This window comes from Crinia signifera, chromosome 9, assembly GCF_055691185.1.
Source record: "Crinia signifera chromosome 9, ASM5569118v1, whole genome shotgun sequence".
Lineage (NCBI taxonomy): Eukaryota > Metazoa > Chordata > Amphibia > Anura > Myobatrachidae > Crinia > Crinia signifera.
This window is the reverse complement of record NC_139225.1, coordinates 62120146-62133036: the sequence shown is the minus strand read 5'-3', so window position 1 is coordinate 62133036 and position 12891 is coordinate 62120146. Positions and strand designations below refer to the sequence as shown.

The 12891-nt window shown below is 39.9% G+C and overlaps 25 non-coding genes and 1 pseudogene across 25 annotated transcripts; all 26 read left to right on the top strand.

Moving 5' to 3' along the window:
• Nucleotides 1-1148: 1148 nt before the first annotated feature.
• Nucleotides 1149-1267, top strand: LOC146039065 (5S ribosomal RNA). The gene has a single exon (XR_014462604.1). It is a non-coding gene; the product is annotated as a 5S ribosomal RNA (ribosomal RNA).
• A 345-nt stretch (nt 1268-1612) lies between these two features.
• LOC146037453 (5S ribosomal RNA) lies at nt 1613-1731 on the top strand. The gene has a single exon (XR_014461127.1). It is a non-coding gene; the product is annotated as a 5S ribosomal RNA (ribosomal RNA).
• Nucleotides 1732-2076: 345 nt separating this feature from the next.
• Nucleotides 2077-2195, top strand: LOC146037452 (5S ribosomal RNA). The gene has a single exon (XR_014461126.1). It is a non-coding gene; the product is annotated as a 5S ribosomal RNA (ribosomal RNA).
• A 345-nt stretch (nt 2196-2540) lies between these two features.
• LOC146039606 (5S ribosomal RNA) lies at nt 2541-2659 on the top strand. The gene has a single exon (XR_014463096.1). It is a non-coding gene; the product is annotated as a 5S ribosomal RNA (ribosomal RNA).
• A 345-nt stretch (nt 2660-3004) lies between these two features.
• Nucleotides 3005-3123, top strand: LOC146039336 (5S ribosomal RNA). Its single transcript, XR_014462850.1, has one exon. It is a non-coding gene; the product is annotated as a 5S ribosomal RNA (ribosomal RNA).
• A 345-nt stretch (nt 3124-3468) lies between these two features.
• Nucleotides 3469-3587, top strand: LOC146039335 (5S ribosomal RNA). The gene has a single exon (XR_014462849.1). It is a non-coding gene; the product is annotated as a 5S ribosomal RNA (ribosomal RNA).
• Nucleotides 3588-3932: 345 nt separating this feature from the next.
• On the top strand, nt 3933-4051 carry LOC146037451 (5S ribosomal RNA). The gene has a single exon (XR_014461125.1). It is a non-coding gene; the product is annotated as a 5S ribosomal RNA (ribosomal RNA).
• Nucleotides 4052-4396: 345 nt separating this feature from the next.
• On the top strand, nt 4397-4515 carry LOC146038958 (5S ribosomal RNA). Its single transcript, XR_014462506.1, has one exon. It is a non-coding gene; the product is annotated as a 5S ribosomal RNA (ribosomal RNA).
• A 344-nt stretch (nt 4516-4859) lies between these two features.
• Nucleotides 4860-4978, top strand: LOC146039423 (5S ribosomal RNA). Its single transcript, XR_014462930.1, has one exon. It is a non-coding gene; the product is annotated as a 5S ribosomal RNA (ribosomal RNA).
• A 346-nt stretch (nt 4979-5324) lies between these two features.
• Nucleotides 5325-5443, top strand: LOC146038548 (5S ribosomal RNA). The gene has a single exon (XR_014462131.1). It is a non-coding gene; the product is annotated as a 5S ribosomal RNA (ribosomal RNA).
• A 345-nt stretch (nt 5444-5788) lies between these two features.
• Nucleotides 5789-5897, top strand: LOC146039868 (5S ribosomal RNA; annotated as a pseudogene).
• A 345-nt stretch (nt 5898-6242) lies between these two features.
• LOC146038504 (5S ribosomal RNA) lies at nt 6243-6361 on the top strand. The gene has a single exon (XR_014462091.1). It is a non-coding gene; the product is annotated as a 5S ribosomal RNA (ribosomal RNA).
• A 345-nt stretch (nt 6362-6706) lies between these two features.
• On the top strand, nt 6707-6825 carry LOC146039212 (5S ribosomal RNA). The gene has a single exon (XR_014462738.1). It is a non-coding gene; the product is annotated as a 5S ribosomal RNA (ribosomal RNA).
• Nucleotides 6826-7170: 345 nt separating this feature from the next.
• LOC146039064 (5S ribosomal RNA) lies at nt 7171-7289 on the top strand. Its single transcript, XR_014462603.1, has one exon. It is a non-coding gene; the product is annotated as a 5S ribosomal RNA (ribosomal RNA).
• Nucleotides 7290-7633: 344 nt separating this feature from the next.
• On the top strand, nt 7634-7752 carry LOC146037394 (5S ribosomal RNA). Its single transcript, XR_014461074.1, has one exon. It is a non-coding gene; the product is annotated as a 5S ribosomal RNA (ribosomal RNA).
• Nucleotides 7753-8096: 344 nt separating this feature from the next.
• On the top strand, nt 8097-8215 carry LOC146040249 (5S ribosomal RNA). Its single transcript, XR_014463403.1, has one exon. It is a non-coding gene; the product is annotated as a 5S ribosomal RNA (ribosomal RNA).
• A 345-nt stretch (nt 8216-8560) lies between these two features.
• On the top strand, nt 8561-8678 carry LOC146039375 (5S ribosomal RNA). Its single transcript, XR_014462885.1, has one exon. It is a non-coding gene; the product is annotated as a 5S ribosomal RNA (ribosomal RNA).
• A 347-nt stretch (nt 8679-9025) lies between these two features.
• LOC146039396 (5S ribosomal RNA) lies at nt 9026-9144 on the top strand. Its single transcript, XR_014462904.1, has one exon. It is a non-coding gene; the product is annotated as a 5S ribosomal RNA (ribosomal RNA).
• Nucleotides 9145-9490: 346 nt separating this feature from the next.
• LOC146038792 (5S ribosomal RNA) lies at nt 9491-9609 on the top strand. The gene has a single exon (XR_014462354.1). It is a non-coding gene; the product is annotated as a 5S ribosomal RNA (ribosomal RNA).
• A 345-nt stretch (nt 9610-9954) lies between these two features.
• On the top strand, nt 9955-10073 carry LOC146040224 (5S ribosomal RNA). Its single transcript, XR_014463380.1, has one exon. It is a non-coding gene; the product is annotated as a 5S ribosomal RNA (ribosomal RNA).
• A 345-nt stretch (nt 10074-10418) lies between these two features.
• LOC146038503 (5S ribosomal RNA) lies at nt 10419-10537 on the top strand. Its single transcript, XR_014462090.1, has one exon. It is a non-coding gene; the product is annotated as a 5S ribosomal RNA (ribosomal RNA).
• Nucleotides 10538-10882: 345 nt separating this feature from the next.
• Nucleotides 10883-11001, top strand: LOC146039523 (5S ribosomal RNA). Its single transcript, XR_014463021.1, has one exon. It is a non-coding gene; the product is annotated as a 5S ribosomal RNA (ribosomal RNA).
• Nucleotides 11002-11346: 345 nt separating this feature from the next.
• LOC146039220 (5S ribosomal RNA) lies at nt 11347-11465 on the top strand. Its single transcript, XR_014462745.1, has one exon. It is a non-coding gene; the product is annotated as a 5S ribosomal RNA (ribosomal RNA).
• A 345-nt stretch (nt 11466-11810) lies between these two features.
• Nucleotides 11811-11929, top strand: LOC146039522 (5S ribosomal RNA). The gene has a single exon (XR_014463020.1). It is a non-coding gene; the product is annotated as a 5S ribosomal RNA (ribosomal RNA).
• Nucleotides 11930-12274: 345 nt separating this feature from the next.
• Nucleotides 12275-12393, top strand: LOC146038502 (5S ribosomal RNA). The gene has a single exon (XR_014462089.1). It is a non-coding gene; the product is annotated as a 5S ribosomal RNA (ribosomal RNA).
• A 345-nt stretch (nt 12394-12738) lies between these two features.
• LOC146039592 (5S ribosomal RNA) lies at nt 12739-12857 on the top strand. Its single transcript, XR_014463083.1, has one exon. It is a non-coding gene; the product is annotated as a 5S ribosomal RNA (ribosomal RNA).
• The last annotated feature ends 34 nt before the right edge of the window (nt 12858-12891 follow it).

Sequence of the window (12891 nt, the reverse complement as noted above, 5' to 3'; positions counted from 1 at the left end):
GCCTGGTATCAGATTGAAGGCCCAGCGATTTGGGTTCGACTGAGATCAACCTTGAGCTTCAGTGATGCCGAAGGGGGAACTGGCAGCCGTTGAACTGGGTGGGGGTCCCATGTTATCCTATAGGGAAAACGTTCCAGCTTTGCCTGACCGTATCTCCGGTTCCCAGAGGGCTAGAGACACGGGGCTAGGCTCGTTGGAAAGCCCCATCCCTCAGCTACAAAATGGGCTAATGGGTGGTCCTGTGCACCCCCGGACCACCCCCTAGATTCGCCTATGACCGTGCTACTACCCATTGAAGTGCAAACTTTACTTCCTTCTACACTTCACTACCCTGGTGGTATCACTCAACTTCTGTTCACTACAGATTTTCTGTACACAGAAGATAGCAGCAAACACCAGGGATAGGGTGAAGGGGTACCCTATACCTTATTTTTATTTTTATTCTTATTCAGGGTTCTCTCATTTTTGGGGGACCCTGGATCCGACTCTGCGCTGTACATCGTACAACAGAGCCGGACAGGTCACCCCTGGAAACAGCAGAAACTCCCTCATCTATATTCTGACACCTGTGACGCTCTCGGGGTCCGCTCAACTGCGCATTCACTGAATTACGTCACATGCACAGACAGCAGCGACTCCCTTAGCATATCCATACTCAGGTGTCTCTAAAGCTATACTATATTGCCAGCAACCAGTAACTTAGATTCACCCCGTCCAGACCCTTCTGTCACCTACAGGAATATGATCATAAACTGAATTTAGTTTATTCTGACATTTTATCTTCAATAGTGATTGGTTTTTGAGGCTCACCACTGTCAAGTAGGATTCCATATGTGTATAAACATATACTGTGATTTATTGGATTATTTCCTCGATTGAATCCCCAGACAGATATACCCTGTAATAATATTTCACTACTTTCTCACGTACTTTACCTATAAGTGTTATCTGTTTGTCTGTACTGTTTGTCTTCTCTTGACCCGTTAATAGGGCCATGTTTTAATAAATAAAGTCTGTATTAACAGTGATTTATTCTCATCAGAAGGCTGTGCCCCACCCGGGAGTCTTTTTCTGATATCCTCTCTTGGATATCTAAACTTTTTGACTGGTTATAGAAGTAGAAGAGGGCAAAAAAGTGCCTGTATCTCACCTACAGCCATACCACATTGGATACGCCCAATCTCATCTGATCTTGGAAGCTAAGCAGTGTTGGGCCTGGTTAGTACTTGGGTGGGAGACCACATGGGAACACCAGGTGCTCTAGTTTTTTCCCATTACTGGCAAATAGTTTTTATTCTCTAGCTTTTTAAATTGGAAACTTTTTTCTCTTTATTGACAGTACAGACATTTGAAAGAGGTCAAACAGACACAATAGCCATCACCTAAAAACTTACCACACTGTTTAGGCCCAATTCCAACTGCTTTTGGCAGCTAAACAGTGTTGAGCCTCTTTAGTAGTTTAATTTGAGACCACCTGCTAATATCATGTCCTGTAGGTCTTTTTACATTACCAACACATTATATTTTTCAGTAAGCCAATATAGTTAGGAAACTTTTTTATTAGCTTACCTGGTTATAGAAGTAGAAGAGGGCAAAAAAGTGCCTGCATCTCACCTACAGCCATACCACATTGGATACGCCCAATCTCGTCTGATCTTGGAAGCTAAGCAGTGTTGGGCCTGGTTAGTACTTGGGTGGGAGACCACATGGGAACACCAGGTGCTGTAGGTTTTTCCCATTACTGGCAAATTGTTTTTATTCTTTAGCTTTTTAAATTGGAAACTTTTTTCTCTTTATTGACAGTACAGACATTTGGAAGAGGTCAAACAGACACAATAGCCATCACCTAAAAACTTACCACACTGTTTTTGCCCAATTCCAACTGCTTTTGGCAGCTAAACAGTGTTGAGCCTCTTTAGTAGTTTAATTTGAGACCACCTGCTAATATAATGTCCTGTAGGTCTTTTTACATTACCAACACATGATTTTTTTCAGTAAGGAAATACAGTTAGGAAACTTTTTTATTAGCTTTCCTGGTTATAGAAGTAGAAGAGGGCAAAAAAGTGCCGGTATCTCACCTACAGCCATACCACATTGGATACGCCCAATCTCGTCTGATCTTGGAAGCTAAGCAGTGTTGGGCCTGGTTAGTACTTGGGTGGGAGACCACATGGGAACACCAGGTGCTGTAGGTTTTTTCCCATTAATGGCAAATTGTTTTTATTCTCTTGCTATTTAAATTGGAAACTTTTTATTTTTATTGCCAATACAGACTTTTGGGACAGGTCAAACAGACACAATAGCCATCACCTAAAAACTTACCACACTGTTTAGGCCCAATTCCAACTGCTTTTCGGAGCCAAACAGTGTTGAGCCTCTTTAGTAGTTTAATTTGAGACCACCTGCTAATATCATGTCCTGTAGGTCTTTTTACATTACCAACACATGATTTTTTTCAGTAAGCCAATATAGTTAGGAAACTTTTTTATTAGCTTACCTGGTTATAGAAGTAGAAGAGGGCAAAAAAGTGCCTGTATCTCTCCTACAGCCATACCACATTGGATATGCCCAATCTCGTCTGATCTTGGAAGCTAAGCAGTATTGGGCCTGGTTAGTACTTGGTTGGGAGACCACATGGGAACACCAGGTGCTGTAAGTTTTTCCCATTACTGGCAAATTGTTTTTATTCTCTAGCTTTTTAAATTGGAAACTTTTTTCTCTTTATTGACAGTACAGACATTTGGAAGAGGTCAAACAGACACAATAGCCATCACCTAAAAACTTACCACACTGTTTAGGCCCAATTCCAACTGCTTTTGGCAGCTAAACAGTGTTGAGCCTCTTTAGTAGTTTAATTTGAGACCACCTGCTAATATCATGTCCTGTAGGTCTTTTTACATCACCAACACATGATTTTTTTCAGTAAGCCAATATAGTTAGGAAACTTTTTTATTAGCTTACCTGGTTATAGAAGTAGAAGAGGGCAAAAAAGTGCCTGCATCTCACATACAGCCATACCACATTGGATACGCCCAATCTCGTCTGATCTTGGAAGCTAAGCAGTGTTGGGACTGGTTAGTACTTGGGTGGGAGACCACATGGGAACACCAGGTGCTGTAGGTTTTTCCCATTACTGGCAAATTGTTTTTATTCTCTAGCTTTTTAAATTGGAAACTTTTTTCTCTTTATTGACAGTACAGACATTTGGAAGAGGTCAAACAGACACAATAGCCATCACCTAAAAACTTACCACACTGTTTAGGCCCAATTCCAACTTTTTTTGGCAGCTAAACAGTGTTGAGCCTCTTTAGTAGTTTAATTTGAGACCACCTGCTAATATCATGTCCTGTAGGTCTTTTTACATTACCAACACATTATTTTTTTCAGTAAGCCAATATAGTTAGGAAACTTTTTTATTAGCTTACCTGGTTATAGAAGTAGAAGAGGGCAAAAAAGTGCCTGCATCTCACATACAGCCATACCACATTGGATACGCCCAATCTCGTCTGATCTTGGAAGCTAAGCAGTGTTGGGACTGGTTAGTACTTGGGTGGGAGACCACATGGGAACACCAGGTGCTGTAGGTTTTTCCCATTACTGGCAAATTGTTTTTATTCTCTAGCTTTTTAAATTGGAAACTTTTTTCTCTTTATTGACAGTACAGACATTTGGAAGAGGTCAAACAGACACAATAGCCATCACCTAAAAACTTACCACACTGTTTAGGCCCAATTCCAACTTTTTTTGGCAGCTAAACAGTGTTGAGCCTCTTTAGTAGTTTAATTTGAGACCACCTGCTAATATCATGTCCTGTAGGTCTTTTTACATTACCAACACATGATTTTTTTCAGTAAGCCAATATAGTTAGGAAACTTTTTTATTAGCTTACCTGGTTATAGAAGTAGAAGAGGGCAAAAAAGTGCCTGTATCTCACCTACAGCCATACCACATTGGATACGCCCAATCTCGTCTGATCTTGGAAGCTAAGCAGTGTTGGGCCTGGTTAGTACTTGGGTGGGAGACCACATGGGAACACCAGGTGCTGTAGGTTTTTTCCCATTAATGGCAAATTGTTTTTATTCTCTTGCTATTTAAATTGGAAACTTTTTATTTTTATTGCCAATACAGACATTTGGGACAGGTCAAACAGACACAATAGCCATCACCTAAAAACTTACCACACTGTTTAGGCCCAATTCCAACTGCTTTTGGGAGCTAAACAGTGTTGAGCCTCTTTAGTAGTTTAATTTGAGACCACCTGCTAATATCATGTCCTGTAGGTCTTTTTACATTACCAACACATGATTTTTTTCAGTAAGCCAATATAGTTAGGAAACTTTTTTATTAGCTTACCTGGTTATAGAAGTAGAAGATGGCAAAAAAATGCCTGTATCTCACCTACAGCCATACCACATTGGATACGCACAATCTCGTCTGATCTTGGAAGCTAAGCAGTGTTGGACCTGGTTAGTACTTGGGTGGGAGACCACATGGGAACACCAGGTGCTGTAGGTTTTTCCCATTACTGGCAAATTGTTTTTATTCTCTTGCTTTTAAATATGAAACTTTTTTCTCTTTATTGACAGTACAGACATTTGGAAGAGGTCAAACAGACACAATAGCCATCACCTAAAAACTTACCACACTGTTTAGGCCCAATTCCAACTGCTTTTGGCAGCTAAACAGTGTTGAGCCTCTTTAGTAGTTTAATTTGAGACCACCTGCTAATATCATGTCCTGTAGGTCTTTTTACATTACCAACACATGATTTTTTTCAGTAAGGCAATACAGTTAGGAAACTTTTTTATTAGCTTACCTGGTTATAGAAGTAGAAGAGGGCAAAAAAGTGCTTGTATCTCACCTACAGCCATACCACATTGGATACGCCCAATCTTGTCTGATCTTGGAAGCTAAGCAGTGTTGGGCCTGGTTAGTACTTGGGTGGGAGACCACATGGGAACTCAAGGTGCTGTAGGTTTTTCCCATTACTGGCAAATTGTTTTTATTCTCTAGCTTTTTAAATTGGAAACTTTTTTTCTCTTTATTGACAGTACAGACATTTGGAAGAGGTCAAACAGACACAATAGCCATCACCTAAAAACTTACCGCACTGTTTAGGCCCAATTCCAACTGCTTTTGGCAGCTAAACAGTGTTGAGCCTCTTTAGTAGTTTAATTTGAGACCACCTGCTAATATCATGTCCTGTAGGTCTTTTTACATTACCAACACATGATTTTTTTCAGTAAGGCAATACAGTTAGGAAACTTTTTTATTAGCTTACCTGGTTATAGAAGTAGAAGAGGGCAAAAAAGTGCCTGCATCTCACCTACAGCCATACCACATTGGATACGCCCAATCTCGTCTGATCTTGGAAGCTAAGCAGTGTTGGGCCTGGTTAGTACTTGGGTGGGAGACCACAAGTGAACACCAGGTGCTGTAGGTTTTTCCCATTACTGGCAAATTATTTTTATTCTCTAGCTTTTTAAATTTTAAACTTTTTTCTCTTTATTGACAGTACAGACATTTGGAAGAGGTCAAACAGACACAATAGCCATCACCTAAAAACTTACCACACTGCTAAGGCCCAATTCCAACTGCTTTTGGGAGCTAAACAGTGTTGAGCCTCTTTAGTAGTTTAATTTGAGACCACCTGCTAATATCATGTCCTGTAGGTCTTTTTACATTACCAACACATGATTTTTTTCAGTAAGGCAATACAGTTAGGAAACTTTTTTATTAGCTTACCTGGTTATAGAAGTAGAAGAGGGCAAAAAAGTGCCTGTATCTCACCTACAGCCATACCACATTGGATATGCCTGATCTTGGAAGCTAAGCAGTGTTGGGCCTGGTTAGTACTTGGGTGGGAGACCACAAGTGAACACCAGGTGCTGTATGTTTTTCCCATTACTGGCAAATTATTTTTATTCTCTAGCTTTTTAAATTGGAAACTTTTTTCTCTTTATTGACAGTACAGACATTTGGAAGAGGTCAAACAGACACAATAGCCATCACCTAAAAACTTACCACACTGTTTAGGCCCAATTCCAACTGCTTTTGGCAGCTAAACAGTGTTGAGCCTCTTTAGTAGTTTAATTTGAGACCACCTGCTAATATCATGTCCTGTAGGTCTTTTTACATTACCAACACATGATTTTTTTCAGTAAGGCAATACAGTTAGGAAACTTTTTTATTAGCTTACCTGGTTATAGAAGTAGAAGAGGGCAAAAAAGTGCCTGTATCTCACCTACAGCCATACCACATTGGATACGCCCAATCTTGTCTGATCTTGGAAGCTAAGCAGTGTTGGGCCTGGTTAGTACTTGGGTGGGAGACCACATGGGAACTCCAGGTGCTGTAGGTTTTTCCCATTACTGGCAAATTGTTTTTATTCTCTAGCTTTTTAAATTGGAAACTTTTTTCTCTTTATTGACAGTACAGACATTTGGAAGAGGTCAAACAGACACAATAGCCATCACCTAAAAACTTACCGCACTGTTTAGGCCCAATTCCAACTGCTTTTGGCAGCTAAACAGTGTTGAGCCTCTTTAGTAGTTTAATTTGAGACCACCTGCTAATATCATGTCCTGTAGGTCTTTTTACATTACCAACACATGATTTTTTTCAGTAAGGCAATACAGTTAGGAAACTTTTTTATTAGCTTACCTGGTTATAGAAGTAGAAGAGGGCAAAAAAGTGCCTGTATCTCACCTACAGCCATACCACATTGGATACGCCCAATCTTGTCTGATCTTGGAAGCTAAGCAGTGTTGGGCCTGGTTAGTACTTGGGTGGGAGACCACAAGTGAACACCAGGTGCTGTAGGTTTTTCCCATTACTGGCAAATTATTTTTATTCTCTAGCTTTTTAAATTTTAAACATTTTTCTCTTTATTGACAGTACAGACATTTGGAAGAGGTCAAACAGACACAATAGCCATCACCTAAAAACTTACCACACTGCTAAGGCCCAATTCCAACTGCTTTTGGGAGCTAAACAGTGTTGAGCCTCTTTAGTAGTTTAATTTGAGACCACCTGCTAATATCATGTCCTGTAGGTCTTTTTACATTACCAACACATGATTTTTTTCAGTAAGCCGATATGGTTAGGAAACTTTTTTATTAGCTTACCTGGTTATAGAAGTAGAAGAGGGCAAAAAAGTGCCTGTATCTCACCTACAGCCATACCACATTGGATACGCCCAATCTCATCTGATCTTGGAAGCTAAGCAGTGTTGGGCCTGGTTAGTACTTGGGTGGGAGACCACATGGGAACACCAGGTGCTCTAGTTTTTTCCAATTACTGGCAAATTGATTTTATTCTCTAGTTTTTTAAATTGGAAACTTTTTTCTCTTTATTGACAGTACAGACATTTGGAAGAGGTCAAACAGACACAATAGCCATCACCTAAAAACTTACCACACTGTTTAGGCCCAATTCCAACTGCTTTTGGCAGCTAAACAGTGTTGAGCCTCTTTAGTAGTTTAATTTGAGACCACCTGCTAATATCATGTCCTGTAGGTCTTTTTACATTACCAACACATTATTTTTTTCAGTAAGCCAATATAGTTAGGAAACTTTTTTATTAGCTTACCTGGTATAGAAGTAGAAGACGGCAAAAAAGTGCCTGCATCTCACCTACGGCCATACCACATTGGATACGCCCAATCTCGTCTGATCTTGGAAGCTAAGCAGTGTTGGGCCTGGTTAGTACTTGGGTGGGAGACCACATGGGAACACCAGGTGCTGTAGGTTTTTCCCATTACTGGCAAATTGTTTTTATTCTCTAGCTTTTTAAATTTTAAACTTTTTTCTCTTTATTGACAGTACAGACATTTGGAAGAGGTCAAACAGACACAATAGCCATCACCTAAAAACTTACCACACTGCTAAGGCCCAATTCCAACTGCTTTAGGGAGCTAAACAGTGTTGAGCCTCTTTAGTAGTTTAATTTGAGACCACCTGCTAATATCATGTCCTGTAGGTCTTTTTACATTACCAACACATGATTTTTTTCAGTAAGCCGATATAGTTAGGAAACTTTTTTATTAGCTTACCTGGTATAGAAGTAGAAGAGGGCAAAAAAGTGCCTGTATCTCACCTACAGCCATACCACATTGGATACGCCCAATCTCATCTGATCTTGGAAGCTAAGCAGTGTTGGGCCTGGTTAGTACTTGGGTGGGAGACCACATGGGAACTCCAGGTGCTGTAGGTTTTTCCCATTACTGGCAAATTGTTTTTATTCTCTAGCTTTTTAAATTGGAAACTTGTTTCTCTTTATTGACAGTACAGACATTTGGAAGAGGTCAAACAGACACAATAGCCATCACCTAAAAACTTACCACACTGTTTAGGCCCAATTCCAACTGCTTTTGGCAGCTAAACAGTGTTGAGCCTCTTTAGTAGTTTAATTTGAGACCACCTGCTAATATCATGTCCTGTAGGTCTTTTTACATTACCAACACATTATATTTTTCAGTAAGCCAATATAGTTAGGAAACTTTTTTATTAGCTTACCTGGTTATAGAAGTAGAAGAGGGCAAAAAAGTGCCTGCATCTCACCTACAGCCATACCACATTGGATACGCCCAATCTCGTCTGATCTTGGAAGCTAGCAGTGTTGGGCCTGGTTAGTACTTGGGTGGGAGACCACATGGGAACACCAGGTGCTGTAGGTTTTTCCCCATTACTGGGAAATTGTTTTTATTCTTTAGCTTTTTAAAGTGGAAACTTTTTTTCTCTTTATTGACAGTACAGACATTTGGAAGAGGTCAAACAGACACAATAGCCATCACCTAAAAACTTACCACACTGTTTAGGCCCAATTCCAACTGCTTTTGGGAGCTAAACAGTGTTGAGCCTCTTTAGTAGTTTAATTTGAGACCACCTGCTAATATCATGTCCTGTAGGTCTTTTTACATTACCAACACATGATTTTTTTCAGTAAGCCAATATAGTTAGGAAACTTTTTTATTAGCTTACCTGGTTATAGAAGTAGAAGATGGCAAAAAAGTGCCTGTATCTCACCTACAGCCATACCACATTGGATACGCACAATCTCGTCTGATCTTGGAAGCTAAGCAGTGTTGGACCTGGTTAGTATTTGGGTGGGAGACCACATGGGAACACCAGGTGCTGTAGGTTTTTCCCATTACTGGCAAATTGTTTTTATTCTCTTGCTTTTAAATATGAAACTTTTTTCTCTTTATTGACAGTACAGACATTTGGAAGAGGTCAAACAGACACAATAGCCATCACCTAAAAACTTACCACACTGTTTAGGCCCAATTCCAACTGCTTTTGGCAGCTAAACAGTGTTGAGCCTCTTTAGTAGTTTAATTTGAGACCACCTGCTAATATCATGTCCTCTAGGTCTTTTTACATTACCAACACATGATTTTTTTTTCAGTAAGGCAATATAGTTAGGAAACTTTTTTATTAGCTTACCTGGTTATAGAAGTAGAAGAGGGCAAAAAAGTGCCTGTATCACACCTACAGCCATACCTCATTGGATACGCCCAATCTCGTCTGATCTTGGAAGCTAAGCAGTGTTGGGCATGGTTAGTACTTGGGTGGGAGACCACATGGGAACACCAGGTGCTGTAGGTTTTTCCCATTACTGGCAAATTGTTTTTATTCTCTAGCTTTTTAAATTGGAAACTTTTTTCTCTTTATTGACAGTACAGACATTTGGAAGAGGTCAAACAGACACAATAGCCATCACCTAAAAACTTACCACACTGTTTAGGCCCAATTCCAACTGCTTTTGGCAGCTAAACAGTGTTGAGCCTCTTTAGTAGTTTAATTTGAGACCACCTGCTAATATCATGTCCTGTAGGTCTTCTTACATTACCAACACATGATTTTTTTCAGTAAGCCAATATAGTTAGGAAACTTTTGTATTAGCTTACCTGGTTATAGAAGTAGAAGAGGGCAAAAAAGTGCCTGTATCTCACCTACAGCCATACCACATTGGATACGCCCAATCTCATCTGATCTTGGAAGCTAAGCAGTGTTGGGCCTGGTTAGTACTTGGGTGGGAGACCACATGGGAACACCAGGTGCTGTAGGTTTTTCCCATTACTGGCAAATTGTTTTTATTCTCTAGCTTTTTAAATTGGAAACTTTTTTCTCTTTATTGACAGTACAGACATTTGGAAGAGGTCAAACAGACACAATAGCCATCACCTAAAAACTTACCACACTGTTTAGGCCCAATTCCAACTGCTTTTGGCAGCTAAACAGTGTTGAGCCTCTTTAGTAGTTTAATTTGAGACCACCTGCTAATATCATGTCCTGTAGGTCTTTTTACATTACCAACACATGATTTTTTTCAGTAAGGCAATACAGTTAGGAAACTTTTTTGTTAGCTTACCTGGTTATAGAAGTAGAAGAGGGCAAAAAAGTGCTTGTATCTCACCTACAGCCATACCACATTGGATACGCCCAATCTTGTCTGATCTTGGAAGCTAAGCAGTGTTGGGCCTGGTTAGTACTTGGGTGGGAGACCACATGGGAACTCCAGGTGCTGTAGGTTTTTCCCATTACTGGCAAATTGTTTTTATTCTCTAGCTTTTTAAATTGGAAACTTTTTTCTCTTTATTGACAGTACAGACATTTGGAAGAGGTCAAACAGACACAATAGCCATCACCTAAAAACTTACCGCACTGTTTAGGCCCAATTCCAACTGCTTTTGGCAGCTAAACAGTGTTGAGCCTCTTTAGTAGTTTAATTTGAGACCACCTGCTAATATCATGTCCTGTAGGTCTTTTTACATTACCAACACATGATTTTTTTCAGTAAGGCAATACAGTTAGGAAACTTTTTTATTAGCTTACCTGGTTATAGAAGTAGAAGAGGGCAAAAAAGTGCCTGTATCTCACCTACAGCCATACCACATTGGATACGCCCAATCTTGTCTGATCTTGGAAGCTAAGCAGTGTTGGGCCTGGTTAGTACTTGGGTGGGAGACCACAAGTGAACACCAGGTGCTGTATGTTTTTCCCATTACTGGCAAATTATTTTTATTCTCTAGCTTTTTAAATTGGAAACTTTTTACTCTTTATTGACAGTACAGACATTTGGAAGAGGTCAAACAGACACAATAGCCATCACCTAAAAACTTACCACACTGTTTAGGCCCAATTCCAACTGCTTTTGGCAGCTAAACAGTGTTGAGCCTCTTTAGTAGTTTAATTTGAGACCACCTGCTAATATCATGTCCTGTAGGTCTTTTTACATTACCAACACATGATTTTTTTCAGTAAGGCAATACAGTTAGGAAACTTTTTTATTAGCTTACCTGGTTATAGAAGTAGAAGAGGGCAAAAAAGTGCCTGTATCTCACCTACAGCCATACCACATTGGATACGCCCAATCTTGTCTGATCTTGGAAGCTAAGCAGTGTTGGGCCTGGTTAGTACTTGGGTGGGAGACCACATGGGAACTCCAGGTGCTGTAGCTTTTTCCCATTACTGGCAAATTGTTTTTATTCTCTAGCTTTTTAAATTGGAAACTTTTTTCTCTTTATTGACAGTACAGACATTTGGAAGAGGTCAAACAGACACAATAGCCATCACCTAAAAACTTACCGCACTGTTTAGGCCCAATTCCAACTGCTTTTGGCAGCTAAACAGTGTTGAGCCTCTTTAGTAGTTTAATTTGAGACCACCTGCTAATATCATGTCCTGTAGGTCTTTTTACATTACCAACACATGATTTTTTTCAGTAAGGCAATACAGTTAGGAAACTTTTTTATTAGCTTACCTGGTTATAGAAGTAGAAGAGGGCAAAAAAGTGCCTGTATCTCACCTACAGCCATACCACATTGGATACGCCCAATCTTGTCTGATCTTGGAAGCTAAGCAGTGTTGGGCCTGGTTAGTACTTGGGTGGGAGACCACAAGTGAACACCAGGTGCTGTATGTTTTTCCCATTACTGGCAAATTATTTTTATTCTCTAGCTTTTTAAATTGGAAACTTTTTTCTCTTTATTGACAGTACAGACATTTGGAAGAGGTCAAACAGACACAATAGCCATCACCTAAAAACTTACCACACTGTTTAGGCCCAATTCCAACTGCTTTTGGCAGCTAAACAGTGTTGAGCCTCTTTAGTAGTTTAATTTGAGACCACCTGCTAATATCATGTCCTGTAGGTCTTTTTAAATTACCAACACATGATTTTTTTCAGTAAGGCAATACAGTTAGGAAACTTTTTTATTAGCTTACCTGGTTATAGAAGTAGAAGAGGGCAAAAAAGTGCCTGTATCTCACCTACAGCCATACCACATTGGATACGCCCAATCTTGTCTGATCTTGGAAGCTAAGCAGTGTTGGGCCTGGTTAGTACTTGGGTGGGAGACCACATGGGAACTCCAGGTGCTGTAGGTTTTTCCCATTACTGGCAAATTGTTTTTATTCTCTAGCTTTTTAAATTGGAAACTTTTTTCTCTTTATTGACAGTACAGACATTTGGAAGAGGTCAAACAGACACAATAGCCATCACCTAAAAACTTACCGCACTGTTTAGGCCCAATTCCAACTGCTTTTGGCAGCTAAACAGTGTTGAGCCTCTTTAGTAGTTTAATTTGAGACCACCTGCTAATATCATGTCCTGTAGGTCTTTTTACATTACCAACACATGATTTTTTTCAGTAAGGCAATACAGTTAGGAAACTTTTTTATTAGCTTACCTGGTTATAGAAGTAGAAGAGGGCAAAAAAGTGCCTGTATCTCACCTACAGCCATACCACATTGGATACGCCCAATCTTGTCTGATCTTGGAAGCTAAGCAGTGTTGGGCTTGGTTAGTACTTGGGTGGGAGACCACAAGTGAACACCATGTGCTGTAGGTTTTTCCCATTACTGGCAAATTATTTTTATTCTCTA